Source organism: Protopterus annectens, chromosome 2.part2, assembly GCF_019279795.1.
Source record: "Protopterus annectens isolate FY-2018-M chromosome 2.part2, PAN1.0, whole genome shotgun sequence".
NCBI classification, from domain to species: Eukaryota; Metazoa; Chordata; order Ceratodontiformes; family Protopteridae; genus Protopterus; species Protopterus annectens.
In genome coordinates, this window is record NC_056730.1 from 177169419 (window position 1) to 177182229 (window position 12811).

Sequence of the window (12811 nt, forward strand, 5' to 3'; positions counted from 1 at the left end):
TTCTGGTCTAACACTAACCACACCACTTTAACTTCTTTGAATATTTCTCATATCTGCTTAACCCACACCTCTTCTACACTCACCCTTCCACACTTAATCTTTTTCTGCCATCCCTTCCTTAGATTATCCCTTTTCCTATCTCTCCTGTTTCTAAATAGTAAGTAAAAGCAGCACTTTGCACAACTCTAATTCCTTATATTCATTAGTATTATGTAACAATGTAAGTCTAGGTCAAGTCAACAACAACCCTAATCAAACCATATTGTAACAGAACTGTACTGATATCATTATGGAAGCATAAACCTGTATTTTCAGCCTTCTAGTAAAAAGTGACTTTTAAACAGTAAGATAAAGTTTTTATAACTGCATATAATAAAGAAGTGGATCACATATTTATATCATCTGGGAAAGTTATGGCAAACAAAATGCACTGAAGGACCACTACTGGCAACTGATAAAAAACATAATTTTTTTGTCTTGCCATGAATTACTGCACCTCCCAAAGCTGCCTGCAGCAAAATAAGTACTCAGCCTCCTAACCTACAATCAGCTGTGCCTCTGTCATTCTATCTATTGCCTCCCCAATAAGTGCCCTGCCCTCAAAAACCTAGTACAACATCACTCAGCCAAAACTCCTCTTAGATCATCAAGCAGACTATTACTAGAAGTCACCAACAGCTACAATAGCTTTGAAGGCACACTATATAAGTAGTTCAGTGACTAAAAAATGGAACTCTGTCCACACTAGCATACAAAACAGATCGTCAAAAGCCTCCTTTAAAAACCTCATTAGGCAACATCTCAAACAAAGTTGGCAGTGCCGTGACTGCTCCCCAGGCTAGTGAAAGTGGATAAGGTACACATACTAAACCTAGGGTACCTGATAATAGTTTTCACTCTTACTCACAAACACTGGCTAATGTACAGTGTATGTACTGTACCTGTATACTATGTATGTATTCTACCTATGTTTCAAATTTTAGCTGTATACCACAAATCTATTAATTACCTTTATTTTTAAAATTAATATTTTCTTGTTTGTTCTCTCCACTGTAACTGTTGATGTGCTACATACCACTGTAAAAACATGTCTATTGTAATTTGTGTGTATACTGGTCATGTCTAAATATCTACATATATCTGTAATTTTTCTGTGTGTAGCTTTTCTCCCCAGGTCTCTGCTGAAAAAGGTCCTTTTCGGCTCAGTCAGACACCCCCGGTTAACAAATTAAAATAAAATAAATAAATAAAAAAAATTTTTTTTTTACAGTTGTCTGCCCTCATGGGGACGACATCCTGATTACTTTATAAAGCTAAATCTGTCCCATAATGGACAGACTGTGAGAATAAGTAGCCTGACCATTTGTTGTCAGAATAAGCTTCTATTCCCTTAGAATGGAACACCTGAAAAAAGAAAATTGCCAAATTTGAGAGTCTCCAGCTCATGTGTCATTTTGACTGGTATGCACTGAGTTTTACAAATGTTGTTCCTACTGATGATATGCATTCTTTAAAAGAAGCTTGAAAAAGTGTCATCAGACTACTGGCACAGCTGTTGCCTCACAGCAAGAGGTTCCCTGGTTTGATTTTCTGCTAGGGTGCCTTCTGTGTGGAGTCTTAATGTCCTCCCTGTGTTCATATGGGTTTTCTCTTAGATGCACAAGCCAGTGCATTTCTTTGTGCCGGTCCCAAGCCCAGATAAATAGGGAGGGTTACGTCAGGAAGGGCATCCGGCGTAAAATTTTGCCAAATCATACATGCAGACAACAGTACAGATATACATACCGGATACCCGGGTTAACAATGACCGCCACCAGTACTGTTGGCCAACAGGGTGCTGATGGAAATTGGGCTACTGTTGGCCGAAGGAGGAGAAGAGGGGGAAGGCATGCCTGAAGCCAGGTAAAGGCTAGGACTCTGGTAGTGAGGTTCGGAACTTTGAATGTTGGCAGTATGACTGGTATAGGGAGAGAGCTAGCTGATATGATGGACAGAAGGAAGGTTGGTATATTGTGTGTGCAAGAGACCAGATGGAAGGGGAGCAAGGCTAGGTATATCAGAGGTGGGTTCAAATTGTTTTATCATGGTGTGGATGGGAGGAGAAATGGAGTAGGGGTTATCCTGAAGGAACAGTATGCTAAGAGTGTTTTGGAGGTGAAAAGAGTGTCGGATAGAGTGATGTTTCAGGTATACTCTCCAGTCCAGCTGATGACTCTGGGAATCTTGAGGCAATGTTACAATTGCCTTATGTACACAGACAACCCTCTCCTCCTTCCAACAAACTCAAATGTATGTGAGAGATGCAACTATACAGCCAAACTGGAGGCTGAGTTCTCTCAAACCAAGACTGGCACAGTTAGTCAGGAGGAGAAGGAAACCACTCGCACCACACAACCAGTCTCACACATAGCTCTCAACCTTTGATCTCAAAAATGAGGAACACTAGCCCTCATAATGTGGAACAAATGGGCAAAATGTGGAACACATACTAATGGCTTACTAACAACTTCAACTAGGAAGGTTATAGGATGGTTAAAATATGCTAGTTTTACTTATAAAGAAGATATGTTAATTAAATAATATGATTCATTTCTATTTACAATGGATTTCACTAAGCAAAAATTCCTAACACTGAATGTGTGACAGTCTTTCAATGTGGAACATTTGAGGAACTTGGAGGAACATGAACTTTTTAAGACCCCAAATGAGGTATGTTCCTCGTAATGAGGTACACTTGAGAGGTATGGTCTCACATAGACCAATCGCATCAGCAAACATGACACATAAACTCACAAAAACATACTCGGAAGCTCTAAATAAAAATCTGCCAAAGCAGCAGAGACCTCCAAAGCAGACATCCAAGCAACCACTACCCCACAACAACTTTCACGTATCACATACTTCACAAAGTCAGTGTGCCACACAGAAGCAGCCCTTAAGGCTAAATAATGCACCTAATACACTAGTAATAGGAGACTCTATTGTCAGGCACACTGACATCCCGCTCACCAGACTGATCAAGGAGAAGGTCACTGTAAGCTGCCTGTAGGGTGCCATGATCCGCCACATAACACAAGCACTCAGGTCACTCCACAGCAGGTACAAATATGACTCTGTCTTTGTCCATGTTGGCGTGAATGACCTGAGACATACCTCCCTGGACTACATGAAAAGAGACATAGAGGAGCTCTCTGATCATGTAGCCCAGGCCAGTATGACCCTGACCCTGAGTAGCATCTTGCCCTCACCAAGAATGATGCCACAGTATAAAGACAAAATGATCAATTTCAACAATTGGCTAAGCTATTGGTGTCATTCAAAGGGGATCCAGTGTCTGTCAGCCTGGGATGATATGCTTGAAAAGCCATGTTGCTTCGCCAGGGATGGCTTGCACCTGTCCCTCTTAGGTTTTCGAATACTGGCTAAGGCTCTTGCCACCCCTATAGTGCCTTTTTTAGGCAAGGCTCAAAAGACAAACCCACCTCCATAGACAATACCAGAAACAAAAAACTAAGAGTAATGCTACTCAATGCCAGAAGTCTAAACCTCAAGATGCATGCACGCAAGGCACTCCTCAGTATGGAGAAAATCGATATCTGTGCAGTAACAGAAACCTGGTTCAAGGCTCCAGATAGCACCCCAGCACTACCAGGATTCAACTCATACCATACTTTTTGGCCCCAGAACTCGGACTGAAATACTAAAGGAGGGGGAGTATCCATCTTCATCAAGGATACCCACATCTCCAGGTTAGTGGCACTCACGAGGCATCGGAGACTCTCCATGTGCAACTAACAGTGGGCAAAACTACTTTTCAGTTTGTAGCCTGCTACAGATCACCCACCTTGTCTCAGGACCCTCACTTGGCATTCCTGAGAACAGTGGAGAATATGAAGGTCTCACCAAACACCATGATATTGGGGGATTTCAACTACCTAAACACTGACTGGGAAAACTACTCAAGTCCCAACTCATTTGCCTAACGGTTCCTGGAGTTTATAAACTCAAACGCCATGGAACAACTGGTCACCACTCCCACAAGAGGGGACAACATACTGGACCTGGTCATCACCAACATGGGGGATCATTGTTCCACACCAGAGGTAAACCCCTCATTGGTAAGATCAGACCACAAACTAATCACAATGGACATCCACATCCCAACCCCACCCCCAGCCAAGGAAACCATTGTGAAAAATCTCTCAAAAGCAAACTTCTTACTTCTCAAGACCAAGGTGGAAAGTTTCAAAGCCCCCGAGCAAATGGAAAATGCTATCCAAACCACAGAATCCTTTACAAATGCACTCTATGAGCACCTACAGGAATGCATGGATCATGCCATCCCAAGTAAAACCAAGACTCACTCCTCCAAAAACAGGAGCCAGTCTGGTGGACCCTGGCCATAAATAAGCTATACAACAGAAGGAGGAAACTATTACATGATAGGGCAAAAACCCAAAAAGGGAAGGCATCCCTGATCAGTATTAGCAAGAAACTTCGCTCCATCATAAAATCATCAAAGGCTAACTTCGAAAGAAAAATAGCCAAAGACTCTAAAGATAATTACAAGGCATTCTTTAGCTACGTTTTTTTCTCTTAAAACTGCATTTTACCTGACTTTGGCCTAGCAGTCAAGTGTGGGGTCATTTATTGCACTGTTGTGATTATTTTGCTACTTGTGTATCTCTGCTACCCTTAAACTAAAACAAAAAAAAAAAAAAATCTTGCTTTTTGCCCACTTTCTGAAATTTAAGAAAGTTCAGTTACAGATTTGCTGTTCTGAACTGTTTGTAAGTTTCTTGGAGGCCAGTGCTTGCTTGGACTAAAGGGAAGTCTCTGTGTTCACCAGTGGCAGTGGTTAACACTGAAATCTGTCCTTGTAGGAGTGGTTACTGCCTAGAAGCTGTAGTTTTATTGGCCATTTGGGGTCAATTCTAAACTCCTTGATCTCTGTCTCTTAAAACCCTGCAACCCTCTTTTAGCACGTTCTTGCGCACAGAGCAGTGTTGGGCAGCGCCGCTTAAACAAGTTTAAACTACTCCCGGATCCACAAAGTTTACTCTTCACTTTTTCCCTTAGAACTGCTCTAAATCTCAAATTAAGCACTCTATTCTCATTCTAAAGCCCTGCACTTGCTCGTATAAGTAATCTCATAGGTAAACACAAACTAAAGCACTACATCCTCTTATACTCTTTCAAAGCACTTGCTCCTTAGTGGTTCTTTCTGATCAGTCAATAAGTAGTTCCCTATATTATTCAGGCATGTCCAAAGGTCAGTTTTGAGTTTACTCTCCAGTCCAGCTGGTGAATCTGGGAATCTTGAAGCAATGTTACAACTGCCTTATGTATAAAGACCACCCTCTCCTCCTCCCAACAAGCTCAAATATATGTGAGAGATGCAACTATATAGCCAAACGGGAGGCTAAGCTCTCTCAACCCAGTACTGGCACAGCCTGTCAGGAGGAGAAGGTAACCACACACACCACAAATCCAGTCTCACATAGACCTATCGCATCAGCAAACCAAACACATAAACACACAGAAACATATTCGGAGGCTCTAAATAAAAATCTGCCTAAGCAGCAGAGACCTCCAAAGCAGATATCCAAGCAACACCTACCACGAAACAATATCCACGTATCACATAGCTCACAAAGTCAGTGTGCCACACAGTCAAAGCCCTTAAGGCTAAACAACACACTTAATACACTTGTAATAGGTGACTCTATTGTCAGACACACTGATGTCCCACTCACCAGGCTGAACAAGGAGAAGGTCACTGTAAGCTGCCTGTCGGGTGCCAGGATCCGCCACATAACACAAGCACTCGGGTCACTCCAAAGCAAGTACAAGTATGACTCCGTCATTGTCCATGCTGGTGTGAATGACCTGAGATGTACCTCCCTGGACTATATGAAAAAAGACGTACAGGAGCTCATTGATCATGTAGCCCAGGCCGGTATGACCCTGACCTTGAGTAGCATCTTACCCTCACCAAGAATGATGCCACAGTATAAAGACAAAATGATCAATTTTAATAACTGGCTAAAGTATTGGTGTTATTCAAAGGGGATCCAGTATCTGTCAGCCTGGGATGACATGCTTGACAAGCCACGTTGCTTCGCTAGGGACGGCTTGCACCTGTCACCCCTGGGTTTTCAAATGCTGGCTAAGGCTCTTGCCTCCCCCATATTGCCTTTTTTAGGCAAGGCTCAAAAGACAAACCCACCCCCATAGACAACACAAAGAAAAAAAAACTAAGAGTAATGCTGCTCAATGCCAGAAGTCTAAACCTCAAGATGCACGCACTCAAGACTCTCCTCAGTATGGAGAATATCGATATCTGTGCAGTAACAGAAATCTGGTTCAAGGCTCCCGAGAGCACCCCAGCACTACCAGGCTATACTTCATACCATGCTTTCCGGCCACAAAACTCGGACCGAACCACAAAAGGAGGGGGAGTATCCATATTTATCAAAGATACCCACACCTCCAGGCTAGTGGCACTGCACAAAGCTTTGGAGACCATCCATGTGCAACTAACAGTGAGCAAAACTGCCCTTCAGTTTGTAGCCTGCTACAGACCACCCTCCCAAACACAGGAACCTCACTCCGCTTTCCTGAGAACACTGGAGGATATGAAGGTCTCTCCAAACACTATTATATCGGGTGACTTCAACTACCCAAACATTGATTGGGAAAACTACTCAAGCCCAAGCACCCTCGCCCAACGGTTCCTAGAATTTATAAACTCAAATGCTATGGAACAACTGGTCACCACTCCCACAAGAGGGGAAAACATACTGGATCTGGTCATCACCAACATGGGGTCTCTGTGTTCCACACCAGAGGTATACCCCTCATTGGTAAGATCAGACCATAAACAAATCTCACTGGACATCCATATTCCATCCCCACCGCTAGCCAAGGAAACCACGGTGAAGAACTTCTCAAAAGCAAACTTCACACCTCTCAAAACTGAGGTGGAATCCTTCAAAGCCCCCGGGCCAGTGGACAATATGGCCCAAAATGCAGAATCCTTTACAAAAGCATTCTATGGACACCTACAGGAATGCATGGAGCATGCTATCCCAAATAAAACCAAGACTCACTCCTCCAAAGGTAGGAGACCTGTCTGGTGGACCCCAGCCATAAATAAGCTATACAACAGAAGGAGAAAGCTACTACATGACAGAGCAAAATCCCAAAAAGGGAAGGCATCACTGATCAGTACTAGCAAGAAACTACGATCCCTCATAAAATCTTCTAACGCCAGCTTTGAAAGAAAAATTGCACAAGACACTAAAGATAATCACAAGGCCTTCTTTAGTTATGTCAGAAACCTGGGAGGCAACTCCCAGATATGCTCTGAGTTAGTGCAAAATGACAAAAAATTCACTGAACCCACAGACATTGCCAACATCCTGGCAGAAAGGTTCAGTGCAAACTTCTCCCCCCCCCCTTCCCCTCCAAAAGAGCAAATGTCTATCCCAACAGAGTGTAGCCTTCCTGAGATCACAGATGCACAGGTGAGAGCTGCCCTCTCCAAAGCAAAAAACACAGCATCAATGGGACCAGACGGTGTCCCAGGCTGCGTCTTACATGAGCTCCAAGAAGAACTAAACCCTCATATAAAGTCACTGTTCAATCTCAGCCTTACTACAGGATATGTTCCCAAGGAATGGTGTACAGCAACAGTGGTCCCACTCCACAAAGGTGGTACCAAAGCAGACCCTGGAAACTATTGTATGGAACGTATCATCATGGAAATCATAAACAAAGACATTGGGAACCTCCAGACACTGGATCCTACCCAATTCGGCTTCGTTAAGGGCAGATCTTGCCTCTTGAACCTGGTTGACTTCTTTGAAACAGTTACCAAAGCCATAGATGAAGGGAAGGTAGTCCACACAGCCTACTTGGACCTCGCAAAGGCCTTTGACACAATACCCCACTTGGGCATCATAAATAAGCTCACCAGCTTAAATATTAACCCGTATGTCACAAGATGGGTTGCAAACTGGCTCAGGGATAGAACCCACATGGTCAGAATAGCAGGTGCCATGTCAGACTCTAAACCAGTTACAAGTGGTGTCCCACAAGGCTCAGTCCTGGGACCTCTCTTGTTCGGTATATACTTCTTCGAGGTACAAGCTAACACGGGTGGACTATGGCTGACCAAGTTCGCAGATGACTACAAACTGGGTGCTATAATCGACTCTCCGACTGACACAAGCATCCTCCAAAAGGGTCTCACAGAGACGGATAACTGGTGCCAGAGCCATGGCCTAAAGCTAAATGCCAAAAAGTGCATAGTCATCCCCTTTGGAAAAAACAAAGTGACCACAAATTACCACATAGGTGGTAATCCATTAAGTACGGAAGAAGTAATTAGGGACTTGGGGACCCAAGTAGATAGCAATCTCTCCTTTGACAATCACGTTGCCATAGTGGTTAGAAAGACCTTCTATATAGCCCACCCTATCATGAAAGGGTTAACATCTAGATCAAGAGAGGTCATTGTGCCCCTCTACTCATCACTTATCAGGCCCATAATTGAGTACAATGCCCCGTTTGGGATGTACCTTACCCGACACCTTCAGCAACTGGAAAGACCCCAAAAGTATCTCACCAAGAGGATCAAGGGGCTCAGACAGATGCCCTATGCAGTTCGGCTAAAGAAACTCCAGCTCTACTCAGTTGTGTACAGCCAACTCAGAGGCGATCTGTGTCTGACGTATAAAGCCATGTCCAACCCGGAATTAATGGACATGCTTCACCTCAGGAAATCTAAATCCCTTAGAGCCATCCTCTCCAGGGACCTGAACCTCAGCACAGAAATAAATAGGACATGCTGGAGGGACAGAATCATATCCCAGAGGCTCCCCTCGCTCTGGAACAAAATCCCAATCCATGTCAGGCAGAGCCCCTCACTGACCCTCTTCAAGAGAAATCTTGATGAATGGATGGAAGATCGTAAGTTTACCCCTGGGATCTCTTCTGTGTCGCTGCTTGACAGAGGTACAGTAAACAAACCTTAAAAGGGCTACCTTCTGTGACCTACTATACAGAGGCACAGTCAACTAATCTAAAAGGGTGGCGAAAGCCATACATACTCTGGCTAGGCTTATAAATGCCCTAGGGCAGATAGCCTAGTATCAACCTATGAACCTATGAACGTCAAGAATCTGGGTGGCAACTCTCAGATCTGCTCGGAGCTGGTGCAAAATGGCACAAAATTCACTGAGCCCACTGACATTGCCAACATCCTGGCAGACAGGTTCAGTGCAAACTTTAACCCCCCTCCCCTCAAAAAGGGCCTGTGTCTATCCCAGAAGAATGCAGTCCCCCAGACATCACAGACACACAGGTGAAAGCAGCCCTTTCCAAAGTAAAAAACACAGCGTCAGTGGGACCGGATGGTATCCCGGGCTGCATCTTACACGAGCTCCAAAAAGAACTAAACCCTCACATAAACTCACTGTTCCAACTCAGCCTTACCACAGGTTATGTACCCAAAGAATGGCGTACAGCAACAGTAATCCCCTCCACAAAGGTGGCACCACAACGGATCCCAGGAACTATTGCCCCATAAGTCTGACTAGCCTGGTCTGCAAGGCTATGGAGCGCATCATCATGAATCTCATAAACAAAGACATTGGGAACCTCCAGACACTGGGCTCTACCCAGTTCAGCTTTGTTAAAGGCAGATCTTGCCTCCTAAACCTAGTTGACTTTTTTTGAAATAACCAAGTGAGAGGATGCCTGAGGAATGGAGAAAAAGTGTTTTGGTACCGATTTTTAAGAATAAGGGTGATGTGCAGAGCTGTAGTAACTACAGAGGGATTCAACTGATCAGTCATAGCATGAAGTTATGGGAAAGAGTAGTGGAAGCAAGATTAAGAAGGGACGTGATGATTAGTGATCAGCAGTATGGTTTCATGCTGGGAAGGAGCACTACAGATGTGATCTTTGCTCTGAGAATGTTGATGGAGAAGTACAGAGAATGTCAGAAGGAGTTGCATTGTGTTTTTGTAGACTTAGAGAAAGCATATGACAGGGTGCCTAGAGAGGAGTTGTGGTATTGTATGAGGAAGTCAGGAGTGTCAGAGAAGTATGTAAGAGTGGGTAGTGTGACAGCGGTGAGGTCTGCGGTGGGAGTGATGGATGCGTTTAAGGTGGAGGTGGGTTTACATCAAGGATCAGCTCTGAGCCCTTTCTTATTTGCAATGGTAATGGACAGGTTGACAGATGAGATCAGACAGGAGTCCCCGTGGACTATGATGTTTGCAGATGACATTGTGATCTGTAGTGAGAGTAGGGAACAGGTGGAGGAGACCCTGGAGAGATGGAGATATGCTCTAGAGAGAAAAGGAATGAAGGTCAGCAGGACTAAGACAGAATATATGTGTGTGAATGAGAGGGAGGATAGAGGAATGGTGAGGATGCAAGGAGAAGAGGTGGCGAAGGTGGATGAGCTTAAATACTTGGGGTCAGTAGTTCAGAGTAACGGTGAGTGTGAAAGAGAGGTGAAGCAGAGGGTACAGGCAGGATGGAGTGGGTGGAGAAGCATGTCAGGAGTGATTTGTGACAGACGGGTACCTGTAAGAGTGAAAGGGAAGGTCTACAAGAAGGTAGTGAGACCAGCTATGTTATATGGGTTGGAGACAGTGGCATTGACAAAAAGGCAGGGGTTTGAGCTGGATGTGGCAGAATTAAAGATGTTAAGATTTGCACTGGGTGTGACGAGGGTGGACAGGATTAGGAATAAGTATATTAGAGGGTCATCCCAGGTTGGAAGGTTTGGAGACAAAGCCAGAGAGGCACGATTACATTGGTTTGGACATGTGCTGAGGAGGAATGCTGAGTATATTGGGAAAAAGATGCTAAGGATGAAGCTACCAGGTAACAGGAAAAGAGGAAGGCCTAAGATAAGGTTTATGGATGTGGTGAGAGAGGACATGCAGGTGGTTGGTGTGACACAGCAAGATGCAGAGGACAGGAAGAAATGGAAACAGGTGATCTGCTGTGGCGACCCCTAACAGGAACAGCCTAAAGAAGATGATGATGACCAAAGCCATAGATGAGGGAAAGGTAGTCCACACAGCCTACTTGGACCTTGCAAAGGCCTTCGACACAATACCACACTCTGGAATCATAAATAAGCTTACCAGCTTAAATATCAACCCATATGTCACAAGATGGGTTGCAAACTGGCTCAGGGATAGAACTCAAATGGTCAGAGTTGCGGGTGCCATGTCCGACTCTAAACCGGTTACAAGTGGCATCCCACAGGGCTCAGTCCTGGGACCCCTCTTGTTTGGTATTTACTTCTCTGAGGTACAGGCAAGCACGGGAGGAATGTGGCTGACCAAGTTCACAGATGATTGCAAGCTGGGAGCCATAACCAACTCTCCGGCTGACACAAGCATCCTCCAGAAGGGTCTTACAGAGATGGATACCTGGTGTCAAAACCATGGCCTCAAGCTAAATGCCAAAAAGTGCATAGTCATTCCTTTTGGGAAAAACAAAGTGCCCACAAACTACCACATAGGAGGTAATCCACTAAGTACGGAAGAAGTAATTAGGGATCTGGGGACCCAAGTAGATAGTAATCTCTCCTTTGACAATCACATTGCCAAAGTGGTTAGAAAAACCTTCTATATAGCTCACCTAATCACAAAAGGGTTCACATCTAGATCAAGAGAGGTAATTGTGTCCCTCTACTCATCGCACATCAGGCCCTTAATTGAGTACAATGCCCCATTTGGGATGTATCTTACATGACACCTGCAACAGCTGGAGAGACCTCAAAAGTACCTCACCAAAAGGATTGTGGGCCTCAAACAGATGCCCTATGCTGCTCAACTAAAGAAACTCCAGCTCTACTCAGTTGCTTACCACCTACTCAGAGGCGATCTCTGCCTGATGTACAAGGCCATGTCTAACCCAGAATTGATGGACATGCTCCACCTCAAGAAAGCCAAATCCATTAGAGCTACATGCTCCATGGATTTAAACCTCAGCACAACAATAAATAGGACAGGCTGGAGGGATAGATTCATATCCCAGAGGCTTCCCTCGCTCTGGAATAGAATCCCGGTTCATATTAGGCAGAGCCCCTCGCTGACCCTTTTCAAGAGAAATCTTGATGAGTGGATTGGAAATCGTAAATTTACTCCTGGGATCACTTCTATGGCCCTGCTGGACAGAGGCTCGGGAATCTAGTCTAAAAGGGTGGTGAAAGCCAATACATTCTGGCTAGGCTTATAAATGCCCTAGGGCAGATAGCCTAGTATCTACCTATGAACCTATGAACCTATGAAGCTGGAAATTGATGGTGTAATGATGAATGTTGTTAGTGCCTATGCTCCACAAGTTGGGTGTGCGATGGATGACAAAGAAAAATTTTGGAGTGAGTTGGATGAAGTAGTGATGACTGTACCCATGGGTGAGGGAGTGGTGATTGGAGCAGATTTCAATGGGCATGCTGGCGAAGGGAACAGAGGGGATGAGGAAGTGATAGGTAGGTATGGTGTTAAGCAAAGGAATGCAGAAGGTCAGACGGTAGTGGATTTTGCAAAAAGGATGGACATGGCTGTGGTGAATACATATTTTAACAAGAGGGAGGAGCATAGGGTGACATACAAGAGTGGAGGGAGATGCACACAGGTGGATTATATCTTATGTAGAAGGGCCAGTCTGAAGGAGATTGGAGACTGTAAAGTGGTGGCGGGGAAAGTGTAGTTAGGCAGCATAGGATGGTTATTTGTAGGATTACATTGGTGATCAAGAAGAGGAGGAGGAGTGT